The following is a 12201-nucleotide window of genomic DNA, read 5'->3' as shown; positions in this document are numbered from 1 at the left end:
TGGGATGTTTGTCCTTAGATCCACCAATCTAAGTTAAATTCCCCTTTTCATTTCTATACATCCAATGCTTACCTCTCTCTTAACACTTATAGCTCATGGTATAACTGTTTTCCATTTCTTATCCTTTAGACTAAGTGGTGGTTGTTAAGTGCCACAGAATTGTTTCCACCTTACAATGACCCTATGTAGAGTTTCTGTGGCCATAAATTTTCCTGAAAGCATTTTCAGCTTTCTCCCATCAGGTGCTGGTGGACTTGAATCACTGACCTTTTGCTTTGCAGTTCAGTGCTTATCCTACCAAACTACTAAACTCCCCTTAGACTAGGTATGGACATACTAGACATTTAATAAAGTTTTAAATCCATGAATGGCATACTTAAAACAGAGTCCTGGTGTAGGATAAGCACTGAGTTGCTAACCACAGGTAAGCAATTCAAACCCACCAGCTGATCCTCAGAAATGCTATACAGAATCGCTATGAATCTAACTAAATTGACAGCACTTAACAAGAACAACTACATATTTAAAACACTGAAAAACTATTATGATATTCCTGAGCCTTCTGGTGGTGCTATGGAATAGGCTTTGGGCTACTAAGCACAAAGTCAGCAGTTCACACCCACCAGCCATTCTGAGGAGAAAATCACTCCAGGAAAGAAAGTCACTCTGGGAGAGAGGTTGCTGGCTCCCATAGAGATTTAAAGTCTCCAAAACTCTAGGTAGTCGAAAGCAACTTTATGGCAATGGGTAGTGGCAGCTTTCTTTTAAAACTTGAGGTTGCATCCTTCCAAAAAGACAAATCATGAAAAGAATAAAAGTCACTGTGAAATTAAGAGGAATGAAGTCCTCAAATTTCTTCAACTACAAATCTGTATTTCAGCACACTGTCTGTCTGAAGACCTTGTTCAATCAGTTCTGGCAAGTTATTCTAATACAACTCAGAAAGCATAACAATGAACCATCTGCACATGGTGCTTAAAGTAAGAAACAAAACTAATGTTGCAAGATATAAATCTAAGGCTCTTCCTAGGGCCTACCAAGAATGTCTTTATATTGTGATATTGCCTTGATGCCAAATCTTTTCTTAAATATCAAAAGAATGTGAGCGGTGTATCTTATACCAAAGCCTAACCCAAGCTCATTAGAATCCCTGCCCCAAAGTTCCCATTCATTCATAAATTCTGAGACTAGTAGAGTTGGGTAATATAACCCCTTTGTTTTCAAAATTATAGTTTGGTAGAAGTGCTAAACCAATAAACCGCTTCCAAGCTAGACCATAGATATTGTTGTTGTTGTTAGGTGCCATCAAGTCGGTGCCAACCCGTAGCGACCTTATGCACAGCAGAACGAAACACTGTCCAATCCTGGGACCACCTCACTACTGTTGCCACACTTGAATCCATTGATGCTGCCACTTGGCCAATCCATCTCGTTTGGGGGTCTTCCTCTTTTTCTCTGACCCTCCACCTTACCAAACATGATATCCTTCTCCAGCGACTGGTCCCTCCTGACAATATATATGTCCGAAGTATGAGAGACGAAGTTTGGCCATCTTGGCCTCCAAGGAGCACTCTTGCTGCACTTCTTCCACAACAGATCTATTGGTTCTTTTGGCAGCCCATGGCACTTTCAATAATCTTCTCCAACACCATAACTCAAAAGCATCAATTCTTCTATGATCTTCCTTAGTCACTGTCCAGCTTTTGCTTGCATATGAGGTTATTGAAAATGCCATCGCTTGGGTCAGGCACACCTTACTCTGTCTAGTTCAATCCTGCTGCACCTCTTACTAGTTGAGTAGTCTTGAGCAAGTTACTAACCCATGCTGTGCCTCAGTTTCCTCACTGGAAAAATGCAGATGATAGTAATACCACATCAAGTTGTTGTGAGACATAAATGAGATACATACAGCATAATCCCTTAATCCTATTTCTGCCACTAGTTCCTGTTTCTCTAGGTGTTAGCTTTGCTTTTTCTTTGGTGAATGTGTCTCTTTGTGGTTTTCCTTTTTAAAGATTTTATTGTGAATTGATTGAAAGTTTACAGGTCCGATGATCAGTTTTACACTTAATAAATCATATTTATTTTCACTTCAATGATTACAATCCCCTCCATATAACATATCAGTATTTACCTCTATTGCACCCACCTTTTTTTCTTTATGTGTACATACAAAACAGAAAATACATATTCATTTATATGTCCAAAGGGTACATGTTGCAAGGCTGCTTCCTGCCCACATACATATAGCCTTTCTCAGTCCATGGGCCTCGAGTCCTCAGCTGCTCTATCTCTCTATGCCATCACCTCAGCCACTGTTTCTGCTGTCGCTGCTGTTCTGGTTAGGATCCCATGCTCCATTCATGTGTTTCCCTCTTGATGATCCTTGGGTCCTCTGTTCCTGAAATTAAAAACTAACTACTCCCCCCTTTTAAGTTATATATCTTCTACATTTGTTGTTAGGTGCCACTGAGTTGGTACTGACTCATAGAGACCCCATGCACAACAGAGCGAAACACTGCCTGGTCCTGGGCCAACCTCACAGTTGTTGCCACACTTGAGCCCATTGATACTTCCATTTTGCCAATCCATCTATCTGGTGGTCTTCCTTTTTTTCTCTGACCCTCCACTTTACCAAGCATGATATCCTTCTCCAGCGACTGGTCCCTCCTTACAATTGATGTCCATCCTAACCTCCAAGGAGCACTTCTAATATAGGTCTGTTGGTTCTTTTGGCAGCCCATGGCACTTTCAATATTCTCCTCTAAACCATAACTCAAAAGCACCAATTCTTCTACGATCTTCCTTATTCACTGTGAAAATCACTATTAATCCTGAGAATAATTACTCACAATTGAATCATAAAATACTATCCCCATCACCACACATCCCCGTTCACAATATCCATCTGGAAATCAGGAAAACTATTTAGTGGGGATTCTACCTTACATCCCTCGTTCTGAAACTAAGCACACTCATGAGAGCTTGTAAGCCAGCCATTTTGTGCCTTTACAGCCTCCCATTTTTGTTGGTTATGACTCAGTACATTCCATGCCATCCACTTCCACTCATGCCACCACCGCTGCCACCACCACCACCATGCTCATAACCACCCACGCCATCAGGAGCATCATATCTGCCACTGTAATTTTTCTTCATTCTCGTTCTTCCAACAGATTCATAACCGCCTTGATTATCCGTTCTATCTCTGCCATAGCCTCCCATTCCAGAACTTCCCATTCCAGAGCCATTTCCAGGAGCAGAGTTCAAGAAGACTTTAGTGTATCAATGTTGCATGTTATTTTTGTCTTTAGACATGGCAGCTACTGCATCTTCATGTGTCACAAACTCTACATCTGCTTCTCCTGTTGCTCTGCCATCAGCTCCAATATCAGTATGAATGCATATTAGGTTAATGATAAGAAGAAATTAGCAACATTGTTTTCAGTTGCACTAAAAGGCAACACCCTCATATGTGCAAAATGACCACCACAAAAACCTGAACTTGCCTCATCAACTCCACCATAACTATGTCCTCCCATACCTCATCTAGCTCTCATTCTGTCATCAAAGACATCATTTCCATAGCCATGATTATTATATATAGCCACCATAGTTGTCAAAACCTCCATAACTTTCACGTCCAGTTCCATAATATCACCCTCTTCCTCCTGTTGGTTTATCATGTCGTCCCGAGTGCAGTACCAGCAATCTTCTTGATGGGTCATAAACTTCCTTGGTTTCACTCTTGCTACTTCTTTAGATCTCAATATACCCTCTTTTACTTCAGATACCCTGGCAGTAGATGGTAACACCGGCTTCAGTGCATGTGGGGTATGGTTGTAAAGAGGGAAATGTCCCTCATTACACATAGCACTCCCCACAATCTCGTGGTATCTTTAATATTCTTCTCTAACACCACCACTCAAATGCATGAATTCTTATGTTGTCTTCCTTACTCACTGTCCAACTTTCACATGCATATGAGGCTATTGAAAATACCATGGCTTGGGTCAGGTATAATTTAGTCCTCAAAGTGACATCTTTGCTGTTTTTAAAGAGGTCTTCTGCCTAATGCAATACATCTTTTGATTTCTCAACTGCTGCTTCCGTGAGTGTTCATGATGGATCCATGAACACAAATGAAGTCTTTGACAACTTCAATCTTGGCTCCATTTATATGGATGCTATTTATTGGCCCAGTGGTGAGAATTTTTGTTTTCTTTACATACTTACATCAGTAAACATTTTTTAAGTTCTCTTGACTTTCAGCAAGTAAGTTTGTATCATCTGAATATTGTACGTTGTTAATGAGGTTTCTTCCAATCCTGATTCCATGTTCTTCTTCACATAATCCATATGTAACTGATATCATTACTTGTTTCTCGGATCATTTGCTCAACATACAGACTGAATAAGTATGGTGAAAAAATACAACCCTGGCACACAACTTTCCTGAGTTTAAACCATTCAGTGTCCCCTTGTTCTTTTCGAATGACTTCCTCTTTGTCCAAGCACAGGTTCCTCATGAGCACAATTAAGTGTTCTGAAATACTCACTATCTGCGATGTTGTCCATAGCTTATCATGATTCACATGGTCTAAAACCCTTGCATATTCAATGAAATACAGGTAAACATCTTTCTGGTACTCTCAGCTTTCAGCCAACATCCATCTGATTTCAGCAGTGATATCCCTCGTCCATGTCCTCCTCTGAATCTGGCTTGGACTTCTGGCAGCTCCCTGTCAATGTATTGTTGCAGCATTTCTGAATTATCTTCAGCAAAATTTTACTTGCATGTGATACTAATGATATTATTAGATGATTTCTACATTCCATGGGTCACCTCTCTTTGGACTGGGCACAAATATGGATCTCTTCCAATCAGCTGGCCAGATAGCTGTCTTCCAGAATTACATCAGTTTGTTTAAAGATTTCACTTTATATTCAATCAATTTCCAAAACTTTGCTCTTTAGTGCACATTGGACTTCTTTAGTGCACATTGGATTTCTTCCTTCAATTCCATTCACTCTTGATCATATGTTGCCCTTTGAAATGGTTGAACAATGACCAATTCTTTTTGATAGTGACTGTGTATTCCTTCCTTTTCTTTGATGTTTTCTGCATCATTCAATATTTTGCCCAAAGAATCCTTCAGCATTTCAAATCGAGGCTTGAATTTTTATCTCAGTTCTTTCAGCTTGAGAAATGATGAGCATGCACTTCGCTTTGGTTTTCTAACTCCATATCTTTATACATTTTATTATAATATTTGACTTTGTCTTCTCAAGCTGACCTTTGAAATTATCTGTTCAGCTCTTTTCCCCGTCACCCATATATATTGTTGTAAGTGACATCAAGTCGGTTCTGACCCATAGCCATCCTGTATAAGATTTCTGAGGAGTGGTTGATGGCTTTGAACCATTACCTTGCAATTCAAATAGACTTTGCAGTGCAATGCTTATCCTACAGTGCCACACCAGAACTCCATGTATATGTATAGGTGCATGTTGTTGTTATTAAGGACTGTCGAATGATTTCTGACTCATAATTACCCTGTATAGGGTTTCCAAGGAGTGGCAGTTAAGTTTGAACTATTGACCTTGCAATTCAAATGACCTTTTGGTCTAGTACTTTATCCTACAACCACACCACACCTACACGCCACCCTTTGGAAATCCTATACAGGGTTGCTATGAGTCCGCACCAGGACTCCATATATATGTATATATATGTTGTTGTTGTGGTTAAGTGTCATCCAGTCAGATCTAACTCATAGCAACCCTTATAGGGTTTCCAAGGAATGGCTGGTGAGTTTGAACTGCCCACCTTATTGTTCAAACTGACCTTGTGGTTGAGTACTTATCCTACAACACCACACCAGGATTCCATAGCATATATATCTTATAACAACAACAAAATGACAGTTATGATCTTTAATAAGTGTCCAGAGCAAGAAACTTAATATAATTGTTAAAACCTTACACTTTTTCCAAATTAATATTTGCCATCTGACATGCTCATATAAATGTTTTACATTTTGAGAACACTGTGCATATTTATGCTGTTTTAGTTCTGATTTGTTTGGCTGATATAACATATATGCATGTATTAATATAGACCATAGACTTGTTAATATCCATGATTATAGTATTTTACAGCTTAATTAGTGTGTATGATAGCACAGTGATTAAGTGCTCAGCTGCTTAACTGAAAGATCTGTGATTCAAACCCACCAGTTGCTCTGTGGGAGATAGATGTGCCATTGGTTTCCATAAACCCTTGGAAATCCTAAAAGGCAGCTTCTACTCTGTTCTACAGGGTCATTATGAGTCAGAATCAACTCCACTGCAACGAGACACAGCGTAATTAATGTCACCATTCCCTCCTTGTTGGATACATGGATTATTTCTCATTTTTTACTGTTTTCAAATCATCCCATCCTCAATGCCTCTTTCTCTTGCCCTCTATGGCACACACACAAAAAATACAAACATATTACATACAAAGGTATCATTATGTAAGTACATAAAATGATCTCTATTTGTAGTCTAGATCAGCAGCCTTGTGAAAGCCAGAAAGAAAAACCACCCTGGAGCTGCCCTCCTGAAAGTCTCTCTTCTCGATCAAGCTGAACTTGGAGCCTATCATATACTCCATTGCACTGCAATCATTTCTGAGACTTTAACCAGTTATTAACAGCCACACAAACATGGCAGGCAATAAAGTGAGGTGGATTTCATCTGCCCAATAAAGCTATCTGCTTTGATTTGAGCTTCTCTCTCTTAGATCATCTGCATCATCAGTACAGCGCAAGAGTCTAAAGAGTCTAAATAAAATTTGCTACAGGTACTAATTTTCTGTTGTGGTGGTTGGCTTTAAAAACCCTGAAGACGCCATTAAAATGGATCCAGCATTTCAAAGTTCTGCCTCAAGTGTGATTTTATGTTAAGTAAAATTTACAGGTTTAATTTAGGTTAATATTTGACCTACAGTGCCAACTATAAAACTTTGATTAAATAATTAATTACTACATGCCCAACACCATTCTAAGTACTGTTGGATTTCAAAAGGCCATTTTTTGTTGTTAGGTGCCATCGAGTCAGTACTGATTCATAGCGACCTTATGTAAAGCAGAACAAAACACTGCCCAATCCTGGGCCAACCTAACTATCATTGCCACACTTCAGCCCATTGATGCTGCCACTTTGTCAATCCATCTCACTGGGGGTCTTCTTCTTTATCTCTGACCCTCCACCCAAACAAACATGATATCCGTCTCCAGCAACTGGTCCCTCCTGACAACATGTCCAAAGTATAAGAGATGAAATTTGGACATCCTGGCCTCCAAGGAGCACTCTGGTTACACTTCTTCCAACACAGATCTGTTGGTTCTATGGGCAGCCCATGGCGCTTTCAATATTCTCCTCACTGTCCAGCTTTCGCATCCATATGAAGTTATTGAAAGTACCATGGCTTGGGTCAGGCACACCTTAGTCTTCAAGCTGACATCTTTGCTCTTCAATACCTTAAAAAGGTCTTGTGCAACAGATTTGCTTAATGCAATATATCATTTGATTTCTTGACTGCTACTTCCATGAGTGTTGCTAGTTAATCCAAGAAGAATGAAGTCCTTGACAACTTCAATTTTTCTCCATTGATAAGAACGTTGTTTATTGGTTCAGTGGCGAGGACTTTTGTTTTCTTTACATTGAGACGTAATCCATACTGAAGGCTGTGCTCTTTGATCTTCATCAATTAATATTTTAAGTCTTCTTCACTTTCAGCAAGCAAGGTTGTATCATCTGCATATCGCAGGTTGTTAATGGCCATAGGACCTGACATTTAACACTAAAAAGTTTATAATATGTCTAGCAAAATGAGAAACTAGAAACACGAGTGCAGAGGGACGTGAATAAATAATAATTGTGAGTCTTGATAATACAGATAAGGAACATTGTTGCTTTTTTCTTCTTTTTTTTCACTCTTAGTAAATAATTGCTATGCCTTGACATCTCATCTAAACTATGAAGAAGAAAATTTGGAGAAATATTTTTTCTATACAGATGATCACACATTTTTATGTATTTGTTCTAAAGACTTCTGATAGTTTCATTATAAACTGACACTGTCTAGAGACCAAAACAAGAAAGGAATACTAGATTAAAGGCCCTTCCATAGTTTTCTGGTGTAGCTCTACAGGATGAATACTGGACTGCTAACCACAAGGTTGGTGGTTCTAACCCACCAGTCACTCCTTGAAAATCCTACATAGGGTTGCTATGAGTCAGAACCAACTTGATGGCACTTAATAACAACAACAACATAGCTTTCAAAGGCTAGGAAGTGCTCTCTATTTCTTCCTTTAAGAGGCACCTAAAAATGGTGAAAATAGGTGATACAAAAGGATTGGCATTGTTGGTATTTACATTGAAGTAATATGCAACTGAGTATATTAGTATTCCGGAACACTTAATTGTGCTCATAAGAAATCTGTACTTGGACCAAGAAGCAGTTATTCGAACAGAACATGGGAACACTGAATGGTTTCAAATTAAGAAAGGTGTGCAACAAGGGTGTAGTCTTTCATCATACTTTTTCAACCTGTATGCTGAGCAAATAATCTGAGAAGCTGGGTTCTATGAAGAAAAACGTGGCATCAGGATTGGAGGAAGACTCATTAACTACCTGCCATATGCAGATGTTACAGCCTTGCTTGCTGAAAGTGAAGAGGACTTAAAATATTTACTGATGAAGATCAAAGAGCACAGCCTTCGATATGGATTACATCTCAATGTCAAGAAAACAAAATCCTCACCACTGGACCAATAAACAACATTCTTATCAATGGAGAAAAGATTGAAGTTGTCAAGGACTTCATTCTTCTTTGATCAACTATCAACACTCAAAGAAGCAGCAGTCAAGAAATCAAATGACGTATTGCATTAGGCAAATCTGCTGCACAGGAACTTTTTAAAGTGTTGAAGAGCAAAGATGTCAGCTTGAGGACTAAGGTGCACCTGACCCAAGCAGATGGTGGGTTCAAACCACAGACCTTTCAATTAGCAGCCAAGCACTTCAACCATTGTGCAACTAGAATGCCTACAATTGCACCCCAAATCTACCCACTGGCACTGAAGTGATTCTGACTCATAGTGACCCTGCATTGGGTTTCCAAGGCTATAAAATTTTCAGGAGCAGAAAGACCCGTTTCTCCTGAGGAGCAGCTGGTAGGTTTCCACTGCCAACTTTGCAGGTAGCAGTCCAGTACTTAGCCTATAGTACCACAGGGCTCCTTACCATTGCTCCTAAAACCCAACCCTACCCACTGCCCTTGAGTCGATTCTGACTCATAGTGACCCTGTGTAGTTCCAAGGCTATCAATCTTGTGAGAGCAGAAAGCCTCATCTTTCTCCTGAGGGGTGGCTGGTAGGTTTAAACTATTAGCTTTATGGTTAATAGTCCAGTACTTATCCTTCAAGTATATCACTGCACCAGGAAGTCCTTAATAAAATACTTGGTGAGTGAATCAATGAAGGGGGAAAAAAAATCAAGCTACTTCTTGTGATCCACAAGGCTTTGTACAGCATCTGGCCCTGCCTAAGGAGTCCTGGTGTGGCACTGTGCGATAAAGCACTGGACCGCAAGGTTCAAACTCATTAGTCACTCCTTGAAAACCCTATACAAGGTTGTTATGAGTCAGAACAGACTCCAAAACACTTAACAACAAGAAATCCTGGTGTGTTGCTGTAGGATAAGCACTTGACTACTAACCACAAGGTTGGTTCCTTGGACACCCTATGTAGGGTTACTATGAGTCAGAACTGACTCCATGGCACTTAGCAACAAACAACAACAATATCTCTCCTGGTATGGCTCTGTAGAATAAGCATTGGACTGCCTGATGAAAGGCCAGTGGTTCAAACTCACTAACCACTTCTCAGAAACCCTTTACAGGGTTGCTTTGAGTCAGAACTGACTCCACGACATTTAACAACAACAACAAAAAAAATATATCAACATGTAACAACAATATTTCTCCAAATAGAGGAAGAGGAGTCTCTCCCATAAAGATATACAATCTGGGAAACCCTAAGGAGCAGTCAGACTCTTCTAGAGTGTCACTAGGAGTCAGAATCCACTATAAGAGAGTGGGTTTGGTTTAATATCGGGTTTAGTTCTCCTATCTCATCTTACTTTATTATCATTTTTTATTTTATTGCAATGACCTTTCTTTAAGATTTATGAGACCTGGTGGTGCTGTAGAATAAACATTGGACTACCAGCTTCAAGGTCAGTGTTCAAACCAGTCACTCTGCAGGAGAAAGATGAGGCCTTTTTTCCTGTAAAAGAGTTACAGTTTCAGAATCCCTAGATGGGGTTGCTATGAATCAGAATGGACTGGAAGGTAGTGGTTTTGGGGGCTTTCTTCCAGCTTTGGTGTTGTTGTTAAGTGCCATCAAGTCAGTTACAACCCATAGCAACCCAGTATGGGGTTTCTGAGGAGCAGCTGGTGAGTTTGAACCACCGAACTTGTGGATCAAACCAACCTTGTGGTCCTACATTTATACTAAAGTACCATAACAGGATTCTTCTTCAAACTTTAGAATGAGCTAAACTGTGATCTCTAGTCCTGGGATTGGTAAACTACTGCCCTTGGGCTAAATCAACCTAAAATTGTTTTTGCTTAAAAAACAAAAATTGCATAGGAATAGAGTCATGTCCATTTGTTGGTGTACTGTCTATGATTGCTTCTACACTAAAACAGCAGAGGCATTGCTACAGAGACCATGTGGCCTGCAAAGCCCAAAATATTTACTTTCTGGCCTTTCCAGAAAAAGTTCACTGACCTCTGTTCTAGTCCTTTATTCTTGCTATGAACTCTGCATTTAAAATTCTACCTTAGTAGCGGGAGACACGGCTAGGAATGCAATGCTAAAGTGAATAGCAGTAAATACGGTTAACTGTTATTACATGGAAATGATTTCAATCATTGTAATGAAGCAAAGTAATACTATTTGTTGAATGTGAACTGAATGATGTGCTCTGTAAACATTCACTCAATTCACAATAAAAAGTTAAAAATAAAAAAAAAAATCTACCCTTAAGTCTTTGTATGGTTGGTTCCTACTCATTCTTCATTTGCCATTTCAAATCGTATCTCCTTAGAGAAGCTTTCCCATATTTGAGGTAATTTCCTTGCAGAACTCGTCACTATTTGAAATGATCTTACATGTCTATCATCGGTCTTCTCCATTAGAGCATAAACTCCTTAAGGACAGGATTTTGTCTTATCCAAAGTTGCACCCTAATACAGCAATTTGGGTGCAGGGTAATGCACTGGACTGCAAAGTTGGTTTGAACTGCAAGGTCAGTGGTTCAAGCTCACCAACTGCTCTTCAGAAACCCTATCGAGGGTTGTTATGAGTTGGAACTAACTAGTCGGCACTTAACAACAACACAACACTAGGTATTTAATAAATATTTTTGAATCAATGAATATAAACATCTTGTAGAGAAAAACAAAAGGTCTCCACCTGGAGGTTGTGACAGAAAATGCATTCCATGAGAGCATTCAAGAGTGAAGATCAAACTAAAGATTTACCTTTGGTAGTATTGGTTGTGGAGTGAGAGGGGATGAAGAATACATTTGTCAGCTGTATTTATGTAAAATATTTTCTCTTCACCAGGTTTCTATATCAGCTGCCTTCTCAGGCTCCCAATACTCAGGACCTCAGCAAATCTTCTCTTACTTCTTCATGTATCACACCCATAATTTCAGCATCAAACTACCCACAATTGGATAAATGCTCATCTGAACCAGAGGTCTGCAAACTATAACTCAAGGGCCAGATACAACTTATAGACTATTTTAGTAAATAAAGTTTTGTTGGAACACAGCCACATGCATTAATTTACTTTTGTCGATAACTGCTTTCATGTTCCAATGACAAGTATAACAAAGACTACATAATCCATAACTCTAAAAAATTTAATATCTGGCCATTCACATAAAAAGCTTTCTGACCCCTGATATAGATTTTTAAAAAGTACTCTAGAAATATAAGTATTTGTTTACTTGTCTACATGGACCGTCAAGCTATTCATTCAACTCAATCAAGAAGTATTTACTGAAAAGGTAGACATTTTATAGCAAGGAGGGGAGTGATTAACTTTTCAGCCTAGGAGCAGAGGTCCCT

General features: G+C 39.3%; 1 pseudogene; it reads right to left on the bottom strand.

Moving 5' to 3' along the window:
* Nucleotides 1–3039: 3039 nt before the first annotated feature.
* Nucleotides 3040–12201, bottom strand: part of LOC102816760 — a 42841-nt pseudogene continuing 33679 nt past the window's right edge.

The sequence above is a fragment of the Chrysochloris asiatica genome, unplaced genomic scaffold (genome assembly GCF_000296735.1).
Source record: "Chrysochloris asiatica unplaced genomic scaffold, ChrAsi1.0 scaffold00109, whole genome shotgun sequence".
NCBI classification, from domain to species: Eukaryota; Metazoa; Chordata; class Mammalia; order Afrosoricida; family Chrysochloridae; genus Chrysochloris; species Chrysochloris asiatica.
Note: the sequence above shows the minus strand (reverse complement) of the source record. Positions and strands in the feature narration are given on the sequence as shown.